The sequence below is a fragment of the Papio anubis genome, chromosome 14, assembly GCF_008728515.1.
Source record: "Papio anubis isolate 15944 chromosome 14, Panubis1.0, whole genome shotgun sequence".
Classification (NCBI taxonomy): domain Eukaryota; kingdom Metazoa; phylum Chordata; class Mammalia; order Primates; family Cercopithecidae; genus Papio; species Papio anubis.
This window is the reverse complement of record NC_044989.1, coordinates 58,282,694-58,304,103: the sequence shown is the minus strand read 5'-3', so window position 1 is coordinate 58,304,103 and position 21,410 is coordinate 58,282,694. Positions and strand designations below refer to the sequence as shown.

Sequence of the window (21,410 nt, the reverse complement as noted above, 5' to 3'; positions counted from 1 at the left end):
CAGAGCAAACAAACAAACACTAGAATGATACTCCAGTAGGAAGACGTCAAATTGTAGCCTTGAAGCAAATTCAGTGCAGCTTGCAGGATGGCTCTTGTGATGCCTTCATCACAGACAGCTTAGATAGATTACAATCTTTGGATTTAGTTTGCACATAAATGCGTAGGGTATGCATGTTGAAAAGTGTTTTCTCTGTCAAACAAGGGTAATTTTTTCAAATTAAGCCGAAAAGTGTGCCCTGGAAATTGGATGTGCCTTTATAGAAATGAATTATTGCTGTATGTTATACAGGAATTTAACAGTCACAATGGTAGTCTAATAAGTAGGTAAGAACAGAATACTAAATACAAAGAAATTTTTATGGGTAAAAGGGAGGCATTAATGTTAAATTAGCTATGAAACTGTGACTGTTTTTAATTTTTTTTTTCATTTTGACTTTTGTCTCTTTCACTTTTATTTGTCAGGGTACACTTTTGCCAATCAAGTCAAGTATAACAGGTAGGCCTCCCTTTCACACAGCTTTAATGATAAGTGACAGAGACGGGGAAAGGCATTCAACTCCTGCAGAATGCATTAAAAATTTAAAACTTTACTTATCAGTCTTTTATTAAAACTTTCTGTAATTGTACAAAATTATTTCCCCACTGGGTTACCTTTCAATATGGAGTACAATTATATTTCTGACACAAAATAATTATAGTTTAAAAAAGCTGTAAGAAAAAAGTATTATTTTTTAAAGCAAAATCCATCCATTTTACATCCATGAAGAAGTTTTGCAATGAAAAGTTAAGCAATTGCTGAGCCAAAACTCCAGTTTTGAACATTTAACTTACAGTACTACACAGCTAGGTGGAAATCTAGTCTGTAGAAATGTAAAAGAATTATGGCTTATGGTCAAAGACTTTCTAGTCCTTGTTTGTTTACTGAGATAATAACTTTTATGTATTATACCTTTAATCTGTCCATGTTAGTATAGCTAAAATGCTGCATCTAAATTCTTTGGTTTTTATCCAGCAGGGTAAAAACCATTAGTAACTGTGTTTCGGGGAATTATCTGTGTTTTTTCTACATGCCTGACATCATCTTATGTAAAAATTTTAAATTCAGGAGCTACTAGCCTTGGACACTGGGCTCTGCGTGGGCAGAGCAACATTCTAATAATTCCTAAATCTCCACTATGGTCATCCGGTCTTTTATCTAAAATTCTATTGAGCAAGTTTCCAGAAAAACAGCTGTCCTATGTACATTCTCCTAAGAGACAGAGATCAACACATATTCTCTTGGGCATCTTTTGTGTATAAGTTGCTGTAGTTGAAACTCTGGGAAATGAGACAAATTTATATTTCAACTAGGGGCTTTTGGAATCAGCTCAAATTTCCATAAAAGCTGACATTACTACACTTTCTTAGCTCACACCCTGATGGCACATTCTTTTTGAATACAAGGAATACCTATTGTGTATTTACTAAGCACTCAGCATGATGTTAGGCAATTGCACTTAAATCCAAAGATTTTCAAGTCTTGTTCAAATCTGTTCTTGTCTTCAACTAGCTCACAATTTAGAAGGAAAATTAGATATGTGAAAAGCAAACTATAATTCTACATGAAAAATTCCAGGCCTTTTCTAAGTGAGGAGTGTGCCATGATCCATTTGTTGTCAGAAAATAGTGGAACTTGTATGTGTATTTATCTTTCATGCTCATTATTTTAAATTTCTCTTTTTGTAGTTCATGTACACAGCATAAATATATAAATTGGGGATCTAAAAACTTAAATTCAAAATTTAAATGATCTACATGGAATACGTTTATATCTTTATGTCATATGTAGAAGTTTTCATAATTCATTTGGAAACTAGCATCATATGGTTATGGTTATACTGTGTATGAGAGGTTTGGAAACTTTAATTACAGTCTTGATTATACTACTAGTGTATCTTTAAACAAATAATTTAACATTTAACATATCTGAGGTTCTGTGTCTTATATTTTTGCATAATTCCCCCCTCTTAAATAACAAGCGTGTATTGAGAGTTAACTCAGATTCAGAAACTTTTCTAAGTAATCTAAGTGTATTAATCCACTTGATACTCATAACTTTATTAGAAAAGTACTATTATCCCCATTTTACAAATAAACAAACTGAAACAAAGACAGATTAAATAACTTTCCTGAGGTGGCAAAGCTAAGAAGAGGCAGGCCAGGAGTCTGAAGGTGGGGTTAGAGGATTTCTAAAATAATTTCTAATTCTAGATTCATTGAGTTTCCTATGGTAGTGCTAAGGGCTCATTTGATCATTTATTGAACATTTACTTTGTGCCAGACATTGTGCTAGGTGTAGATTATGTCAAAATGAAAGACGACTCCCAGTCTATTGGGAAGATAGCCATGTGATCATGTAGCTATGGAAACACAGAAGGGAAAGCATGAACTGGCCAGGAAATGTCAGAAAGAACAATATTAATAGAAGTGCCAAAGTGGAAGTAGAGAATGACAGGTAAACAGGGCAAGCAAAGGTATTAAACCAGAGAGGGCAGCATTAGCCAGGGAGCAAATGTAAAAGAGAATGGTGTGTTTGAGAAAATGAAAGCGGCTCAGCATGGTTAGAGTCCATGTTGTGTATGGGAGGAATAACGAGAGGCTGGAAATGGGACAGGGGCCAGATCCTGAATAGCCTTATTTGTTGAGTGATTTTAGCTTGTAGTGGATAACGAGTTACTGAGAAACTTTAAGGGTTGGAATTATATGATTAGATGTGTATTTTAGAAGTTCTATTCTGGCTCTGGTATGGAGATTGGAGAGGAGAGATGTGAGGCTGAGGACTGGGAGTTTCATTTTAAGAGTATTGAACTTGTCTGTTCACTCATTCTTTTGTGAAATTCTGTTAATCACTCATTGATTTAACCTGTATTTTTTTAGGTGCCTACTATGTGCCAGACATTGTTCTAGATGCTTGAACTCTATTAGTGAAGAACACAGGCAAAAATCCTTGCCCTTGAGGAGCATAAACCCTGGCATAGTTCATGTGTAATTACAAGGAAGGGCAGTGTGGTTAGAGAGCGGGAGAGGGATCTGTGAGATATTTAGGAGACAGAACTGACAGGACCAGTCATTAGGACTGAATCATGGATTTTTAAAATAAGGTCTGAAAAACCATAGAGAATTAATTCTTGTGAAGGAAAATTATCCCAACAATGAAAGTAGGAATTTGCTATTCAGGAAAGCTGGGGGAGGGCAGTCAAACTGACTTTATGGGCACTGGGAGTAGGATGGGGGGGAATAAGTAGCCACTGGGAACATTCTTTGGTCCATCAAGATGACTCAGGAGACTAGCAGCCAATTGCCCACCACTAACCTTTTGATCTTTGATCTCAGAAGTTTCAGAGCAAAACGTCCTCTTGAAAGTTTTGATTTTACGTTTGGAGGGGGAATGAATACAACATCACTGGCAGCTACGTTTCTAGAAGGGACTTCCTAAAAACAAAATAATTAAACATAGAGGTTTTATATGATGAATTTAGATTCTCATGCCCTACAAAAAGCTCAAGCCCTGTGATTATCTTAGCCCAATCAGGGTGAGTCAGACCCAACTATTGCCAACTTTAGAGGATAATACGTTAACTTCGTAAATGAAGAGAAATAGCAAGTTTACATAGAAGTTTAAATCACACAGAACACTGCAACAAGTCTTCACAGATAACAACAGTACTTTGCCACCTGTGGTCTCCTTGACCTGCTAAGGTATTGCAGAAATCATAACCAACAAAGAGAGGCTGGATAAGTGGATGGTTAGAACGTCAGATTTTCAGGGCTTTTTCTATCCTTACTGTTGACTTATTTAAGTCAGGCTCTGGGTCAGATTCTTGACTCTTGTATGCCTGTTTGTCCACTGGGAGAAAGGCGAGAAGAGCAGTACTTGCCACCCAGAGAAGGTTCATGAGGTGCATTAAGGGCCTGAATTGAAAGAGTGTAACGTCATACAGAAGTGGATAACATTCTATTTTTACTGACAGCATGAATAAGAAGCATAGTTGGTCTGATTGAGAACATCTCTGAATAAGAGTCTTTTCAGAAATGTGGAATGATTGGCAAAGGCCTGGAAGGCAGGGATGTCATATGCCTTGGCCCTGGAAATTGTCATTTGGTATTGAAGGGGTAGCATTGGAGTTGGCCTCAGATCCTCATGGACTCAGAGGTGTGGAGGAGGGAGAGCAAGTAGAGCCCTCCTTCACCTCTGCTGGGGCCCTATTACATGCTGCTGAAATAACTCTGACACCTTGGGGCTGTTAATGCAAATTTAGAGAATAAATCGATCTTGGGGAGATGAGTGATAAAATGCAAACAACAGGGAAAGATAGGGTCTTTGTTTACTTTCTCTTTTCCTGGTGTATGGCTAAACAGGTTAAACACCTGTGAGAAGAGGGTGCTTCAGGGACACTCTCATACTCAAATTGTTCATGGGTGTCTTGGAGATTGCACTCCTCTCCTTGTGCAGTGATTAGTTGCCTCTTCATCATTGGCGAGGCTGGCAGCAAGGAGCAGGGCCTTCACCTGCAGGTGTTGCCATGGCAAAGGACACTTGGAATAGATTCAGGCAACATTAAAATGCAAAAGTGAAAATAAGAATAGAGAGAAAATAGAAGCTTGATTCAGAGAGACATTTGAGTGGATCAGATCGCCTCCCTCACAATAGCCATTGCCAAACTTGAGATCAACCCCACCTTTTCCCTCTTGATTCCTAAGGTTCTCTGAGAGCTGGCCATGAGGTGCAAAAGCTGACTTTTTATTTTCATTTTTTAAAACACAGTAAAGTTTACATTATTTTGTTCCTAGGAAATATGGCTTGGTTTCTTAATCCAAACAGGATTAATAAATTATGAAATGAGAATTGGTTTTTGGATGCTATAAAACAATTCCTTTTTTAAAGAAAATTCAAAAGTTGGTTAGCAAAGTAGCTTGTTTTATTGGCTCTGGATTTTTCTCTCATTACCACCTTCTTTAACATACACGTGAGTTATTGAGGAAGCCAAGCCACATTTTTCCTGTGTCATCCCGAGACTTTGCCTTAACTTTCACTCGGTTTTCACGTTGAATTAAGTGTTCTCTTTCTTACCACTTCTGTATATTTGCCTATTATTCAGAAAAGTTGGGTTTATTTACTAAGCTTCCCAGAACTTTAAGATATTTATGGTCAGAATTACTGTAGGTCATTATTCTCTAAGTCAGAAAATTATCTATCTCTCTAAATATTTTAAGAATTCCCAGTTAAAGCCAGTGGCAGATTCCCTTTTTACACTCTGACTTGTTGATTCGCTTTGTTATCTAGGCAGTGATGGTTAATAATAACATAGTAGTAGTAAATATTTACTGAATGCATAACCAGTTACATTAGAATTCTTGGGGATGGGCCTAGGTATAGGTACAATCTCAGTGCTCCATAGGGTTAAGGAACTGTGTGGTGGAGGTTCATGGGATGATTGGGAAGGTAATGCCTGTTCCATGGTGGATACTTGAGCCACACTAGTTTCCTGAATCGCTTATGAGTTATTGTAAAAAAAAAAAAAGTACCTTGCCTTTGGATGCCCCTTCTCTTTACAAGGGCAGGGTAAAATATGGGGCTCAGTGAGGCTGTGGGAATAGGGAATGGTGTGGGAGAAGCTTGGGCCTGGGAGCAACATCTGTGGGACTCTTCCTTCTATGCCCTTCTGAATCTATTGAGAATGATCAGCTAACTCTTTGGTGCTATTGCTATTAGAAACCAGGAATTAAAATAGAATATTTCTTAAAATGGAAGGGCTTGCAGTTAATTCAGGTCTGTACAGTGAGGCCTCATTGCTGGTAAGATGGGCAGGGAGGAACCATCTTCTGGATACTGGAGTTACCTGCATGCTCTGTGAATTTTCATTTCATATAATTTCTGTGTTTCCTGTAAAAATGAAGAGAAAGTTTCTTTACAGTGAACCTTCTCTTATGTGATCTAGGGTACAATTAACCCTGCTCAGCTTTCATCTTAAAAGTCGATTCAGGTAAACAAATGACATTTCTTAAGAAAGGTCAGTGGGGAGGTTGTACTGTAACATCGGTTCTAAGCTGGAACCTGGGAAGTCCTCACAGGTCCCACAACAAGACAATTTCATTTAAGTGGAGTAGGAGAAAAAGGGCAGAAAGAAGAATGAAGAGGGCCTAGTACTGAACTGTAGTTCTCCTACATCCAGAGGTTAATAAAGTTCCTAAATTTGCTATGTACAAAGAAAATTGCCTCCAGAATGACTACTAATGCTAGCATTCTCTGACAGTTTGAAGGTCAATATAGTAAAATATTTTTCTGAGTCTGCTGTCTACTTGGAAAAAAGTATGCACAAAGATTGCACCAGATTTTCTGAATATTCTGGTCAAATTCTGATCTGGTTATACAGTTTAACCAATTGTCAATATGCCAATACCCTATGCGTGAAGCTGAGGCACCAGAATGATTTGCTATCTACTCAACATCTCCCTTATTCCACACTATAAGTAGGTCCCAGAAATTCTTCGATGGGACAAAAAGAATTAATGCCAAAGTTGAATGAGTTACAGCCGCTACCACCTAATTAAAATGATTTTGTGCCAGTTGCTTTTGTTGGGCAAGATCCACACATAATATAATTTTAATCCTGTTTATATGCACTCTTGGGATAGATTTGAGATCAGCATTGCCATTTAAATGAGGTTAATCAAGCATACTGTATGCAGCTTTTGTTTCTCCACTGTATGTGAAAGGTGACCACTGTTGACAGGTTACCCAACTGGCCGCTTACTCTATTAACAAGAAGGAGGTGGTTTTCAGTGTCTGGTCATTAACCCAGCCTCAGCCCCAGTGACTCTTTTTGCCTAGTCCTTGGAATAGTGCAGCTGTTGTCAGTCGCAGAGGAGAACTCTAGTTATGAACCGCTTTGCTTTGGCTGCAGCGACATGCCTCTACACAAGGGGAGGAGGGGGAGAAAAAAAGAAAAAAAAAAAATACAACTCCCCTAAAAAGCAAACACCGTTTTTTTGTATGCCTGGCTCTGTTTATGTATATAAAACGGACATTATGGTGGAGTGAAAAAGACCCTCGTAAAAATCCTTCTTGAAAACTATTGTTGCTGACAGCCGTGACCTCTGTGAGTCTGCATGTTTACCCATAATTCATAATTAACAAAGACATTAGAACTGCCACAGGAGAATTCTGGGCTTTATTTCTTTCTAACTGGGCAGTACTAATGCTGGAAGTGCTCCCAAATCAGTGATTTAACATTTCAGGAAATCTTGGAGAGGCAGCAGAAGCCTCCTTATATAGCTCATACGCTGGGACTTTGGTGATACAGATACGGCCGAGATAATTATTCAGCTCTCGTTATTGCTGTAGCTCTGCACCTGATCCCCGAGCCATTAGAGCACTCTGCAGGTTATTACAACTATCAAACATCAAGGTCTCTTTTCTAGTCTCTTGACTATGTGGTTATCATTTTACTTCTTTTAAATCCCCCATCTGCATAGAAAGCCTCTGTGTTTTTTACAGAGATCTGCTCACAGCCTTTCCCCTACCCTTTCTTTATTGCTCCCCAAATGGAGCCCTTTTCTTACTAGCACATTAGCATAAAAATATAAACCTCATGCTTCTCCACTTGTATTGTTTTTATACCCTCTCTCTTGTTTGATTTCCTCTTTGAGGCTGTGCACACCTACACTTTAATTTGGGCAGCCAATGAGTCAGTGGAAGAGAATTCTCTTAAGCTCAAGGAAACCATGATAATATAATTTCTGATGATGGGTGTTGTCAGTGGCCATGTTTAACCTTTTCCTTAGTTGAAGGCCCTCTTGACTTTATTGTATGTTTCTACCTATTGTGGCTGTATCATAGATTATGCCCCAAACTACCAAATTGCAAGAGAATATAATGACAACTTGCCAAAATAAAAAAAAGTCGGGGGGAGGCGGAGGGATTTTGTATTGTGGATGTACTTAATGATTCATTAGTTTTTTTATCTCTTTCCCAGAAAGTGTACCATTTCTTGAAATTTAATAGGAAACTGTCTTTTTGATGACATATATTTTCAGTTTTGGTCACAATCTAGTCCTGTAATAAGTTTGCTTCCATTACTTTTCTAGACAAGCTATAAGATGATCAAAACCAGACAGCTCTGAATATTCTGAGCACTGTGTCAGCTATCTAGGGACAGGCAGTCACTTATGATACATAAAGATAATAATACAAATTAAGAGTCTGAAACAGGTCTCTGTGGATTGCATCTTAAATGAAAGCAAGTGGTTGTTTCTGAATGTTTTACACAGATTTGCTTCTCTCGAAACCTTTATTTAGCATGATCTCCACCAAACACCTGTAATAAAAAAAAGGCACTCCACCCACTGCAGGCCTATATATAGAAAAAGCTAATCCACAAGGGGTGAGGGGCAGTCACAGACAGTATGGTGGGGCTGAGAAACATATGGCTTCCTCACTTAATATTGCTGCACAGTTGTCCCACACCATATTCCCTTAAATGGGCATTAGCTTTGTAGCCAAATTAGCAGGCTATAAAAAAATGAAAATAAAGGCACTTTTTTATGCTACAAAAAAACTACCATTAAGCATTACTTGATAGCATCTATCCATTATCTCTGTGTGTATATTGTCAGCATGTGTAGTAAGTGGTGCATGTAAAAAATGAAATATAGAGAGGTTTCAAATGTCGGTAGTGCTTTTATGAGCAGTGAAAGTTAAGTAACTATATGTTTAATCTGTACTTTACTTCATCAGCCTATGCAGAGAAACCATCTGATATTCCTGACTTATAGAAGAGACTGGTTTCTTTTAGGATCTCCTTCTGGCCCCTTCTGTTGAACCAAGGAGGTTTTAAATATTTTTTAAATCATATTCTCCTCTTTTGTTAACTTAATGGTGCATGTGCATTTTCTTCCCTAGGAACTAAGGAGCATAGACTTCAACACAAAATATATATTTATTAATGCAAATTCATGTAGATCAACTACAAAAGTAAATCAGTAGGTAGCATTTGTTGTGAACTGTTTCCCCATTTTCAATGACAGCAATAAGAATGCTTCAACCTAGGAACTTTGTATTACTGCTGAATCATTTGAATACTGTCAGAGGTTCCCTATTTAGGATGCACTTTCATTTTTACTACTATATTAAATTATAATTCCTCCATATGTGGTGATCTTTAATACCAGAAAGTATGAGTTAAAATCTTTCATTTTATCTAGTCTACCCTTCTTATTTAATGTGAAAACAAACTCAGAGAAGCCAAATAACTTGCTTAAAGTCACACAGCCAGCTAGTTCATAGAAAACTTTGGTTCTGGTCTCTTGACTCTTTTCTCTTTCTACTATACCACATTGCTGCTTCCAATAATAATATAATTATCGATATTCCCAAAGCAAGAGAAGCACTTGTGAGTTTTATTTCTAGAAAAAGTGATGGTTTGTTCTTAGCCATTCATTCACTCATTGGTGAGAAAAATGCATACATTTGCAAGATGGCGGGCCAGCAATATGGCAAAGGTCTTTTCTTTGTATGACAACCAACTGACCCCTAAATGAATTGAACCCTGACCCCCTTCCTCATTAGCTCCAAGAAAGCTAACTAGCCCAGAAACAATTGTTACAAGCAAGCTACAACACAAATCTGCCATGTTATTCCTATGGGATTAATTAGAGAGCTAAAACAATGCTTTCTCTTTGAAAGACATACAGAATCATATTGCTATGTTCTTCTGACTTGTGAACCTCTTGAAATTTAATGTAAAATTTTATGTTAAGGACAAATATATATTCCTCTGGAGAGAGGGTTCCAAGTTTGCATAAGATTTTCATGATTGTGAGAGTGTGTGTGTGTGTGTGTTTGTGATCCAAAATAGGTTAAAAGAATTGTTCTATTTCATGCTCCAGTGCATTGTGCTGATGTCATCACTGGTATTGGTGTGCTACCAAAAACACAAGAATTGCATTATGCTTCACCATATTGGAGGAATATATTATTTATATATTTTTTTCCTTGAAAAAAGGGATGGCCAGTAAATCTATACATGTGGCCCTTATAATTAGCACCAAATCAATAAGGAGTAATTTGGGATATTATGATAATTTAGTTTGAATAGGGATGAATGTCACCCAAATATTGAGTGCTGACTTTTGTACCCAATGAGAAAAGGAAGGCTATAGCCTTGAGTGTAGGGACATGATAGTATCCAGGACAAGGAGAGTGAACTATACGAAAAATGAAATATTCAAATATTTGACAGCATCTTTAACTTACTTAGATGTTATACAATAAATAGTCAATAGGACCTTTCTAGTAATCAGGGGGTTAAAGCACTATAAAGAAACTTCCATATGTACTTTGTTATCCAAGAGACAGATAGAGAGATGTCGTTCTACTGATATATTACATAAATCATGGTGCCAGCCAGAAAAACAACAGATGACCAATTTGTACAAAGCATTTTTTCCTTATGTTACATTTATTTAAAATACATTAAATCGTTGTGCTAAAATTGAGGCAGCTGGCAGTCCAGGCAACCTTATAAGATTTTTGTTTTCTGGATCCAGGCCCATTCATTTGGAAAGGTGAATCCATTGGGCTAATATATTTGCTTAGTCATATGCCAAGCCCGTGGAGAAAACAGGTAGTCCAGAATTTATCATGCATTCCATTTTTTAAAAAAATCAGAAATCTCCTGACAAATGGAAGTCAGATGGTTAATGCCCATTTACTTCCAAGCGAAGTCACTAATTAATGGTGCCAAGTCTCAACCCAAAGAAAAAGACTCATACGGGATGTAATCTGAGAAATCTGGCCATTTTCCAGGGGCTTCTTGTCTCTTACTCTATGTACATCAACAACGTTGTGATGCCTAGTTGACCTTAAAAATAAAAGTCATGTCTGAGTTGGGTGGGTTTGTGTTAAACTCATTCAAGCATTGGCCTAATATGTTAATGGAATTTTAATGTTTGCTGTAGCATTCTTTTAGTCCATAGTTTTTATCAAACTGTTAATGAGTGGTGACCTCCTCAAAATGGTAAAGATCGCTGAATGTTAAGGGTTTTATATTTACTTAAACCAACTTTCAGTGTCTATTGTCAACTGCGTTCAAAACCAATACTGGATAAACAGGGCCATCAGAGAGAAACTCATCTTAAGTGGTCTAGTCTCCTATTGTGGCAGTTTCTTTAGTGACAGCTTAACTTCTGTTAGTGGTGTCACAGGGATGTAGTGGTCTTACAGTCTGTGGTCATGTGACTATCTAGTCATTCAATGACATTAGTCATTCAAATGAGAAGTTGTTGGTTTAAACAAATTTGTCTTCCCTGTTGGCCAATATTCAGAACATGGGATTTCTTCAAGAAGCTTAATCTTGAAAATTGAAGCTACCAAAATGATAGGTTTCTATTTAAATTCATCAACTATTTTTGTGTCACTACTGTGTGCAAAACATGCTAGGAACATATTTGGTAAATTTTTAAGGACTTAAATATTCTTTTTCTTTTAGGAGACTGAATTCTCTTAGGAACTTAAAAAGAAATACAAAACAAAGTCTGTTCTCTCTGTTTATGATCTTGATGGAGAGATTTGTATTTTAGAGAGACATGCAAACAATGAACAGTTCCAGACCATGAATTGTACTCAGTTAAATGTCAAGATACATAATAGAGATGGTCATGACAAGTTAGAAAAAGAAGAGGTTATACAAGGTCATTAACCTAAAGAGGTCATTATGAAAGGTTTCTACAAAAAACACTAATGGAAGAGGTAGGAATTGAAATAAGCTTCAAAGTGTGGAGAAGATTCAGGTGTGTAGGGTTGGGAAGGCATTTGATGGTGTTGGCTAGTAATGAGAGTATTCTAATAGACTCATAGCACCACTATTAGAATGGATAAAAGACACGTTTTGTCTGTGAGCACTTAAAAAATGGTTAGTGGCTTTCCATGCTGGAGAAGGACAAAAATATGAGGCAGGGAGAAAGGAATTGATTTTTTTTTTTTTCCTTTTAAAACTAAGAGTATGCTGCAAAATAATGGGGACAACCTTGGGGCCTTGAAAATATTTCCATTAAGAGTGAGCCCAGGAAAGGGCACAAGTGAAGGGTTCTTAGTAATTATATTATAGTTAGATCCAGAAATGCTAGAATTTAATTAGTAGAACACGTTCATGGCAGAGCTTCCAGGATTGAAAACCCAGTACAAAATGATGCCTGAAATAAGTAGCTTTGGTTGACTTTTAAAAGGTTGAGATAACCTAGAAATTTCTTATTTTCATCTCAACTAACAGATATGTTATGTAAATACTGCTAAGTAGATGGGTTACAATGTATGTATGAAAGGATTGAAGTATGGTAGGATACAGTAGAGTATATATGCTAATAGAATACCTGTCTTAGTCTTTAGGGCTGATATAACTAAATACCATAAACAAGCCAGCTTATAAATGACAAATTTATTTCTCCCAGTTCTGGAGGCTGGGAAGTCCAAGATCAAGACCCTAGTCAATTCCACATCTAGTGAAGGCTTGCTCTGGCTCATAGATGGCACTTTTTCCTGTGTCCTCATATGGTGGAAGTGGCAGACAAGCTTCCTCAGGCCTCTTTTTATAATGGCACTAATCACCTCCCAAAGGCCCCGCCTTTTAACACCATCACCTTGGAAATTAGGATTTCAACATATGAATTTGGGGGGACAGAAATATTCAGACCACAGCAATAACCCAAATTATCAACCAATAACCTCCAGGTAAGTTAAAGTTATTTATCAGCCTGAATTTTTAATTGATTTGAAATCATGCCCAACCATTATTTTTTTCTCCATGTGACACATCTTAAAAATTATCAAGACTTTAATGGAAAAAAAGGAATTAGGTTGATCTGTCTTCTACAAAATGACAAAAATCAGAACTGTGGCCAAGAATAAGAGTGCTGGTTTACTATAACATTGGATTTCTTTTCTTCTCTGTATTGCCCTTCCCCTCTCTTCCCTTTATTTCTAACAAAGTGTTAGAGTTTGAATTCTTAAATTATCAGGAGTCACTTTCTCATGCAAGGGGACAGTATCTTTCTGCATCTTAACAAGATGTAAAATTTTAAGCAATTTATAATAAAATCAAGATTTCCATTGTATCTAGATACATCAAGCATGGTCAAGGATAGCAGTAGAGTATAGAGGTTAAGCATTCAGGCTTTGGGGTCAGAAGAACTTGAGCTTGGACCCTGGCTACTTATGCTGTCTATAGTTAAGTTGCTGCAACTCTTTCAGTCTCAGGTACCTTATCTGTTAAATAAGTATAATAGATTATACTTCATAAACTTATTGGAAAAATTAAGATAATATATGCAAAGCACTTCACATAATACCCAAAACAAAAAGCTTACAGCCATTGTACCTTTTAATATCACATTGTTGGGGTTCAGTACATATCAAACCAAAATATGACTAGGAGACAAGAATATGCCACCGCAAAATATACCTCTTCGTCATATTTTGAGCAGGTTATTTTTAGAAACTGTAGACACAGGAGTAACTCTGAAAAGTTGCCCTTTTGTAAAGAAAATTTACATCCATAAAGGAAATCTACATTAGTAAAATATCTGTATTTGGAAAAGGGCTGTTCCTAGACCACTTTTATTACCTGAGAGACTTTTTATCTGCATAACAAGATGACATTCATTTACCATACATTTTCTCCCCTTACCTTCCCATAACTTGTCTCTACCACCCCACCAGGAACCCCAGGCCCCAATTCCTTTCTGTAGCTCAGGATGCTATGTAAGCTTCAAGCTTGATCTTCTTTGAGTCATATTTTGTGTGGGACTCTCGTGTATTCATGTAATTAAATATGGCTTTTTTCCCTGTTAGTATGTATTATGTCAATATAATGCATTGCCCAGCCAAAGAACCTGCAAGATAAAGGGAAGCCATTTTTTTTCTTCTCCTAGAGTACTCAAGTCTGACTTTAGGCCTGGCCAGTGAAACATCTCAGATTCGTTTTACCACCACTTTTGCATTAAAAAGTTATATGCTAGACTTCAAAGTTTAGGATATAGATCCTACTTGTTTACTGACTGCATCCTTGATAAGTTAGTTAGTTATAATTTGGACTAAGCCTTGCTCTGCATCTTGTCCTGTTGAAATCTATCTTCCATTTCTCCTCCTCAGCAGGGGGTAACTCCTCAGTCTTGCTGAACTAGCTGTGACATTTCAGAACTCCTGAATAATAAATCCCCCAAACTGGTTAGTGTGGTAGCTATTTTTTTTTCCTGACCAATCCTGAAGGTATTATAAACAATCCATGTCCTAAATGCTAAGTAGCTAAACTGGGGATCAAATAATTATGTTGGGTACAGCATATGATTTTTTTAGAAGTGCTCAAGTAAAGATATGCAAAGTAGGCTAAAATAGTTTATTTCAAGTGGGTAGAATACCTATCTTACAAACTGGCCAAAAAAGGTATTTACCTGATTGGTGGTAACTGTCCTTAAAGATAAATCATAGATTTAAACTCTTTAAGTGGTATCTGGAGACTGAACCATTAGAGTCAATGACAGGCGAGTGGCTAAAACTTCATGCCACGTTTTAAAGGATAAAAGCTTGACCAAAAACTCACTGACTGTGTCTTTAGCCAAAACATTGTGGAAAATCATCTCAGCTCCTTGGGTAGATAATGTACACTGACAAAAAAGAAGCTAAATATAGTATAAAATATATAGACAAATATTTTCTGATATTTAGGCAATATAATGCAACACTGAGCTTTAAAAAGGTAAGTCTACATGTATGTTTATTTGACAATCTGAAATGTTTCAAGGAGGCTATTAGGTTCTTTCAGGTAGATAATGCGCAGAATGAAATGTACAGTTATGTCCAAACATATCTTTAGAGGACATGACATTCTCTAGTGACTCTACCATTCTAGTCTAACATGTCAATTCTTGTTCATGCCCTAGATTTTGTTTTCACTCATTACCTCTCCATTTTATTTTTGTGTTGTCTATTCATACTCTCCAGTGTGAACTATTTGCTTTTCAAATGCACCTTACAAAAAACTGGCATCTTTATAGCTGTGTTTAGGTGGTGACACTGGCTGAAAAAAGCAAGGGATTTTGAAATACGAGCCAAAATATCCTGGCACTCCAACCATCCATCGGGGACTAGAATCCGAGACCTGTCCTTAATATGTCTCTTTGTGAATACTTATTGTGGCCAAAATGTCATGTAAACTCAGTATCTGTTTAGGGATCTTGCTGGTAGCTAAACATGGAAATGTGGTTCAGTAGAATCGATTCCGTTGCTTGTTATGGTTATATTTGCATATTTTCGTAAGGAAATGGTCTTAAAAACAGGAGTCAGCCTTTAAGAGACTGCTTTTCTTTGGACATGTTGATGAAGGAGAGTTTTAGAGAAGGGGCTGAAAGCTGGAGGCGTATGGCTGGTTTCATCTTCCGTGTGCCTTTTTCACTGCCTGTCTTTAGCATCTCCGCTTCATTGCCCACGTGTCACCTGTGCTTAGCCATGAGGTGATATATCCTCTCCTATTCCAAAAACATTGATCTAAGTCTCCCTCCTTCCATTTTTTAATAAATCTTAGTGAAGCAATATAACATTCCAGGTCAGTCCTGTAGTGCTGTTCTGGCCTCGCTGGAGTGGCTGCTGCAGAGCATGGAAACTTGCTGGCACAATATTGCAAAGTGACTCTGTGGGGGCTGGACGACTTCCAGCCAGCAATGAACCACGGCCAAGAAACGCCAATATGGATAATGCAAACAAGAGAGATTTGGGGCACATTTCGATTTAACCATCTGATTTAATTGACAGAATAAATGCACCTGTCAACGGGTAATATTCTTGTGATTAGTTTTGGCTGTGATGATGAGATGATGTTAAAAGAATGTCAGAACAACCTGTCCTGGGACTCTTACAGGCAGTTTTGAGTGAGGGAAGGTCAGTTTTTAGCTAGTTCAAAGAAGCAGGATTATCTTCTTGTAATGTGAGGATATTTTATGGAGACAGTGAACGTTTTATTTGACGTTTTCCCTCTGTGCTTAGCCTTCACCACAAATCAGACAAAGTAGGGGATAGAGGCGCACAGAAGTAATTGGCTTTTGAATCAGTCTCTATGGCTACTGGGGATAGTCCTCATTTGGAAATGGACAATTCTAGGTATTAAGCTTAAAGCTGCACCCGAGTGGTCTCACATTCCCCCACATTGTGGTTCTTTTTGCTACTGGAGTAAGCAATTTAAGTAGAATTTCAATGCGATAAGGCCTTTAACAGAAGTCCTGTTTTCCTTAGAGAAATTATAATTTATGATCTTAGAACAAGTATATTAATTAATGCTCACTAATTCCATCATTAACCATTTGCAGCCCAACCCCAATCTCCTCTCTGGAAATTGTGCTTCTGATGTGGCTGATTACCAAATAAACAACTTTAAAAATCTTCCCCAGGCTCTCTGACCTCTCTGAGCTATTTAACATCGTTGAAGTTTTTCTCCTTCTGGAAAGTGCTAGCTCTCTTGGCTTTCCTGAGGGAGCTTTCCTTTCATTCTTCCTCCTTCTCTCTGGTCTCTTCTTCTTGGTTTCCTCTACTGATCATTCGTTCATTCATTCTTTCATTCATTCATTTATATTTTATTTTTTTAAACAACAGATAAGAATTATATGTATTGTGTACACTAAGGTATTTTGAAATGTGTACATATTGTGAAATGACTCAATTAAGCTAATATAATTTTTTGTGGTGAGAACACTCAAAATCTTTGTGATTTTTAAAATATAATACATTGTTATTAACTATAATCACCATGTTGTACAATAGATCTCTTGAACTTACTCCTTCTTTCTAACAGGAGTTTTGTATTCTTTGACCAACGTCTTCCCAGACCCTGGTAACCATCATTCTCCTCTCTAGTTTTATGAGTTCAACTGTTTTAGATTCCACATATAAGTGAGATCATGCAGTGTTTGTCTTTCTGTCACTGACAATTCATTCTTTATCCACTCTATGTGGCCATTATTCAAACTCCTAGGTCTGTCATCATTCTATTTTCTCACCTCATTTCTCCCTCTACAGTTCCCCCAACACACCATGGTGTTTCTCCACATCCTTCCATAGATGCCTCTGAAATGTACCTTCTAGAACAAATGTTATACCAGATTCCTGATCACATAATGAACTCCCTGCAGGATATATCCCGGACTGAATGAGTCATTCTTACTTTTCCATTTCTATTCCTAAGCATTATCCCTGTTATACCCATAATTTCTAAATTGTGAAACTAAACTTTTTGGAATAGAAATATCTTTGAGTACCTGATGAAGGGTATGGACTTTTTTTTCTTAGACAAAGGTTCATACAGACCTCTATTTGAGGCTGATTCCTAAACTCTGAATTCTATCCTTTATTCTTGAGGATTCACCATCTTTGGATTAATAACCTGTGCTCTGAGCATCTTTGAATGCTCCCTTTTATTTTTTCCCAACATCCAGCCAGTAACCAACTCCTATAGGACAGTATTTCTCAAATTCTGAACTATAAACCACCAAGAATTGCTTAATTTACCTCAATGTATCCTCCTGAATTGGAGTGTCTTCAGATGGGACATGGAAACATTTGCTGTTTAAGACAGGCACGACTTCATTTGAGATCCACTGCTACAGAGTGTGCTTTTGCCGTGCACCTTCCCTCCACTTTTGCCTTTGTGTTCTGATTGCCAACGCCCTACTGCAGCTTTCACTATTTCTTACCAGTGATGTTGCAATAATTGCTACCAACGCCCTACTGCAGCTTTCATTATTTCTTACCAGTGATGTTGCAATAATTGCTACCACTATTGATTGCCTCTTTGATGCCAGGTGCTTTTCATGCATTATCTCATTTAATGTTCACAACTCTCTAGGAAGTAGGCCCTATTAACTCAAATTTCAGATGTGAAAAGTCAGAGGTCAAGCAAGTTGCTCAAGGTTACACAGCTAGTAAGTGCTTGTTCTGGAATTAAAATCTAGTGTTACTGAGTTCCAAAGTTCAGATGCCTCTCTGAGGCACCCCACTGCTTCTCACTGCTGTAGCCTCTCTGCCTTCTGTCTCTCCCTCACCGTCATTCTTTAGTTGTTTCCAGACAAATTTTTCTAAAGTTGATTTCTGCCAACCTCTGTGAGAAATCATGTCATCTTACTTTGTATTTCTTTTTTCTGCCCTTCCATTAGATGCCAGGATCCTGAAGTTCATGGACTGTGTCTGTCCTGTGTAGAGGAGGAACCTCATAAATATTTTGAATAAATAATAACCATTACCTTATCAGAAAATTTTAGTGATTTCCTATTTGCCTGTAATTTCTAAACTCCTTGGTAAGTCACTCAGTTTTCCATATTAAATTTGACTCCTTTTATCCTTATTTAAACATTTTCTATGGGTAGTCAAATATGCCTTTCCAAATGTGCTCTTTGCTTATTCAACTATCCTCCTTTGTACTTGCTATTATCTTGATCTAAGACTTGCTACTGCTCTATTTTGTTATTAAACATTATCAGTCCCTTAGGGTTCACCAAAAATGTCATATTCTGTGGAGGATTCCCTGTTCTTCACCTATGCAAAAGCTGATTTATTTTCAAAAACATCACAGCAGTTTATATCACCTTTAAGCTACTAGTCTGATTGTTTCTATTAAAGATAGTTGTGTACATTTTAAATTTTGCCTGTCATATTATAAATCCATTAACAACAGGGTAACGTCTCATGCATGTCTGGAACCCCTCCATCTCTATAAGTGTGCTTTTCATGTTATATAACAACTTGTTGAATATGTCACTGGTCAGAAATTTAGTGTGAGAAAATTGATAAAATCGTACACTATATATGTGAAAGACTGTTAAAAGGATTAGAGGTTAATATACATTTCCAACCAGGTGTCTTCATTACTCTTAATGTTATGCCCAATTCTGAGATTAAAAAAACAGCTTAAAAAATTTTAGAGAAGATATCCTTGCTATGCTAGGTGTGGGGTGGATACCTAAAATGTCTTAAAACATGGTATTTTTCATATCCAAAGTGAATTATTGGTGGAGTGTACAAATCTCAATGATCAGCAGCAACTGCAAACCTGCATACTTCTCCAGGTGAGAATTTTTTTTTTTTTTTTTGACATAGTCTCACTCTGTCACCTGGGCTGGAGTGCAATGGTGCCATCTCTGCCTCCTGGGTTCAAGCAATTCTCCTCAGCCTCCCGAGTAGCTGTGATTACAGGCACCTGCCACTATGCCCAGCTAATTATTTTGTATTTTTAGTAGAGATAGGGTTTCACCATGTTAGTCAGACTGGTTTCGAACTCCTGGCCTCAGGTGATCTGCTTGCCTCGGCCTCCCAAAGTACTGGGGATTACAGCATGAGCCACCATGCCCAGCCCAGGTGAGAATGTTTAAACCTTTACTTGGTGACCATTATCCCGGTATCATGGACTTTAGGATAACTTAATTTTCATGCTTCTCAAACAACTATAAAGGCAAATCAACTGGATAATTTGAGTCAAATTTGGGTTCCAGACATCTCCATGTTCTGTTCAATATGGACTAACTCTGTTAACCAACTGTGAGGGGTAATACATGGTCAGTGGTGACTTGAGTTAATTTGAACATGGAACCTCAGGGTAAAAGAAAATTACTTTAAGATATGCCTTAGCAAAAGAAAGGAAAAACGAGTCTCATTTTAAGAAGTATGAGGAATATCTTAGGCTCCCTTGAATTCAAATAGTCACTTTTCAGTAAAAGAACAAAACACTGAATTACTCTCTCATTAATACCTATATATTAAATCTGTGGTATTAACTTTTCCAGCTGTTAGATGGCACTGCTATCTCATCAACTTGTTACTGAAAGTGTATTTATATGGTTTAAATAGGGTTACAATAAAAGGAAGTTCTCCCAGTGACAGGCTCAGAGGCTCAATGTTCCTCTAAACAAAGGGTTTGGAAGGAGTGGGGCTGGTAGCTGATGCTCTTAGCAGCAACAGACTTTAAACTCATGTTTAAATCACTGAAACCAGATATTCAAATAGAGCACACTGGAATAAGAAAGGTCAGAAGTGGCTGAGTCCAAGTACGTCCTGCATTTGCCACATTCTCCAACAGCACCCTGGCATCATTGGTGAATGGTGAAGACTTAGTAGGGAGCTCTAAAACTAATGATTCAAGACAGCAAGAGACAATAATTTGGGAAAGTCTTGAGAATAGATTACACATGTGTTCTGTGAACATATAACATAAAATTGTTATATAACTTCAGTGTTATTATATAATAACGTAGGGGTTTGGATTATTTCTAGATTGTTGGGTGAAGGTGATCATCTGATCAGAACCAGAAATCATTTTGGTGGAGGAAAAGATAGGAACTACTTTGAGCTTTGTGGACATGTGCCTGCCTCACTTTCTTCTTTCTCCTCTGCTTTGTCTTTCCATCCCCATTCTCCTGCTCCTCCTACTTTTCCTCCTAACTGCTTTGTTGCTTCCCCTTAGAAATAGAAAAGATAATTCTTGATTCACAGCACATACAAAATAGGGTACAGACTGTATTTCACCCATGAGTCATAGTTTCATGACCTCTGTTCTAGGTAATCAAATACTATACAAGTGAAGTTTCCACATAGGCTATGGATAGGTTTATAATTTTCACAGAATTGAAATAGAATGAAATACTCCTAAAGTCATGTTAGTGAACACTTATTTGTATTTTTGATTATGGTTTAAAATCAAAATCCACAATATGAAAATCAGTTACCTTGCATCAAAAATAATTTTAGAAAATAATTTAACTTGGATATATTTGCAGTGTTAAGTAACCAAAAGTTACTTTTCTAAAAAAAGTGGACAGGGCTTCAAAATGAAGTTTATATTAATTAAAGATGTAGAGACATGCTCAGGTATTTCTTATAATTCACCACTATCTTAAAAATAATCCTGCATGACTGTCCTCTAGCTACCTAGATTAGCTTTATGTGTCTGTGATGTTAGAGTCATGAATCTCCTTTCCGTGTTTCTATCCTTTACTGCTTTCCCAGTCTCTACTTCTAGCTCCTTTCAGTTTATCATAAAATTTTCTGTTAAAATTGTTTGCATAATACAAATGCATAAAGCATGAATGCTAAAGTGTAGAGTTGATTCCTGAGGTTACTGGGACAATAGCTTAAGTAAGTATATTTAGAATACCCAACTTGAGTATAGAAAGCAAAGATAGGTTAAAAATATTTCTTCAAGTGGTTAATACATGTTGGGCTTCTTGTTAGTAGAGTTTAGAAAATGAGAAATGAAGATCTAATAGCTAAAATAAGAGATTAAAATTATCTTTATCTTTTAAATATTTTAAAAATGAATGTATTATAAAAAACAATGGGAG

General features: G+C 37.0%; 1 long non-coding RNA gene across 3 annotated transcripts in view; it reads left to right on the top strand.

The window, feature by feature from the left end:
- LOC110741062 overlaps window positions 1-21,410 on the top strand; it is a 599,818-nt gene that overhangs the window by 2,052 nt on the left and 576,356 nt on the right. The gene's annotated exons all lie outside the window — the stretch shown is intronic.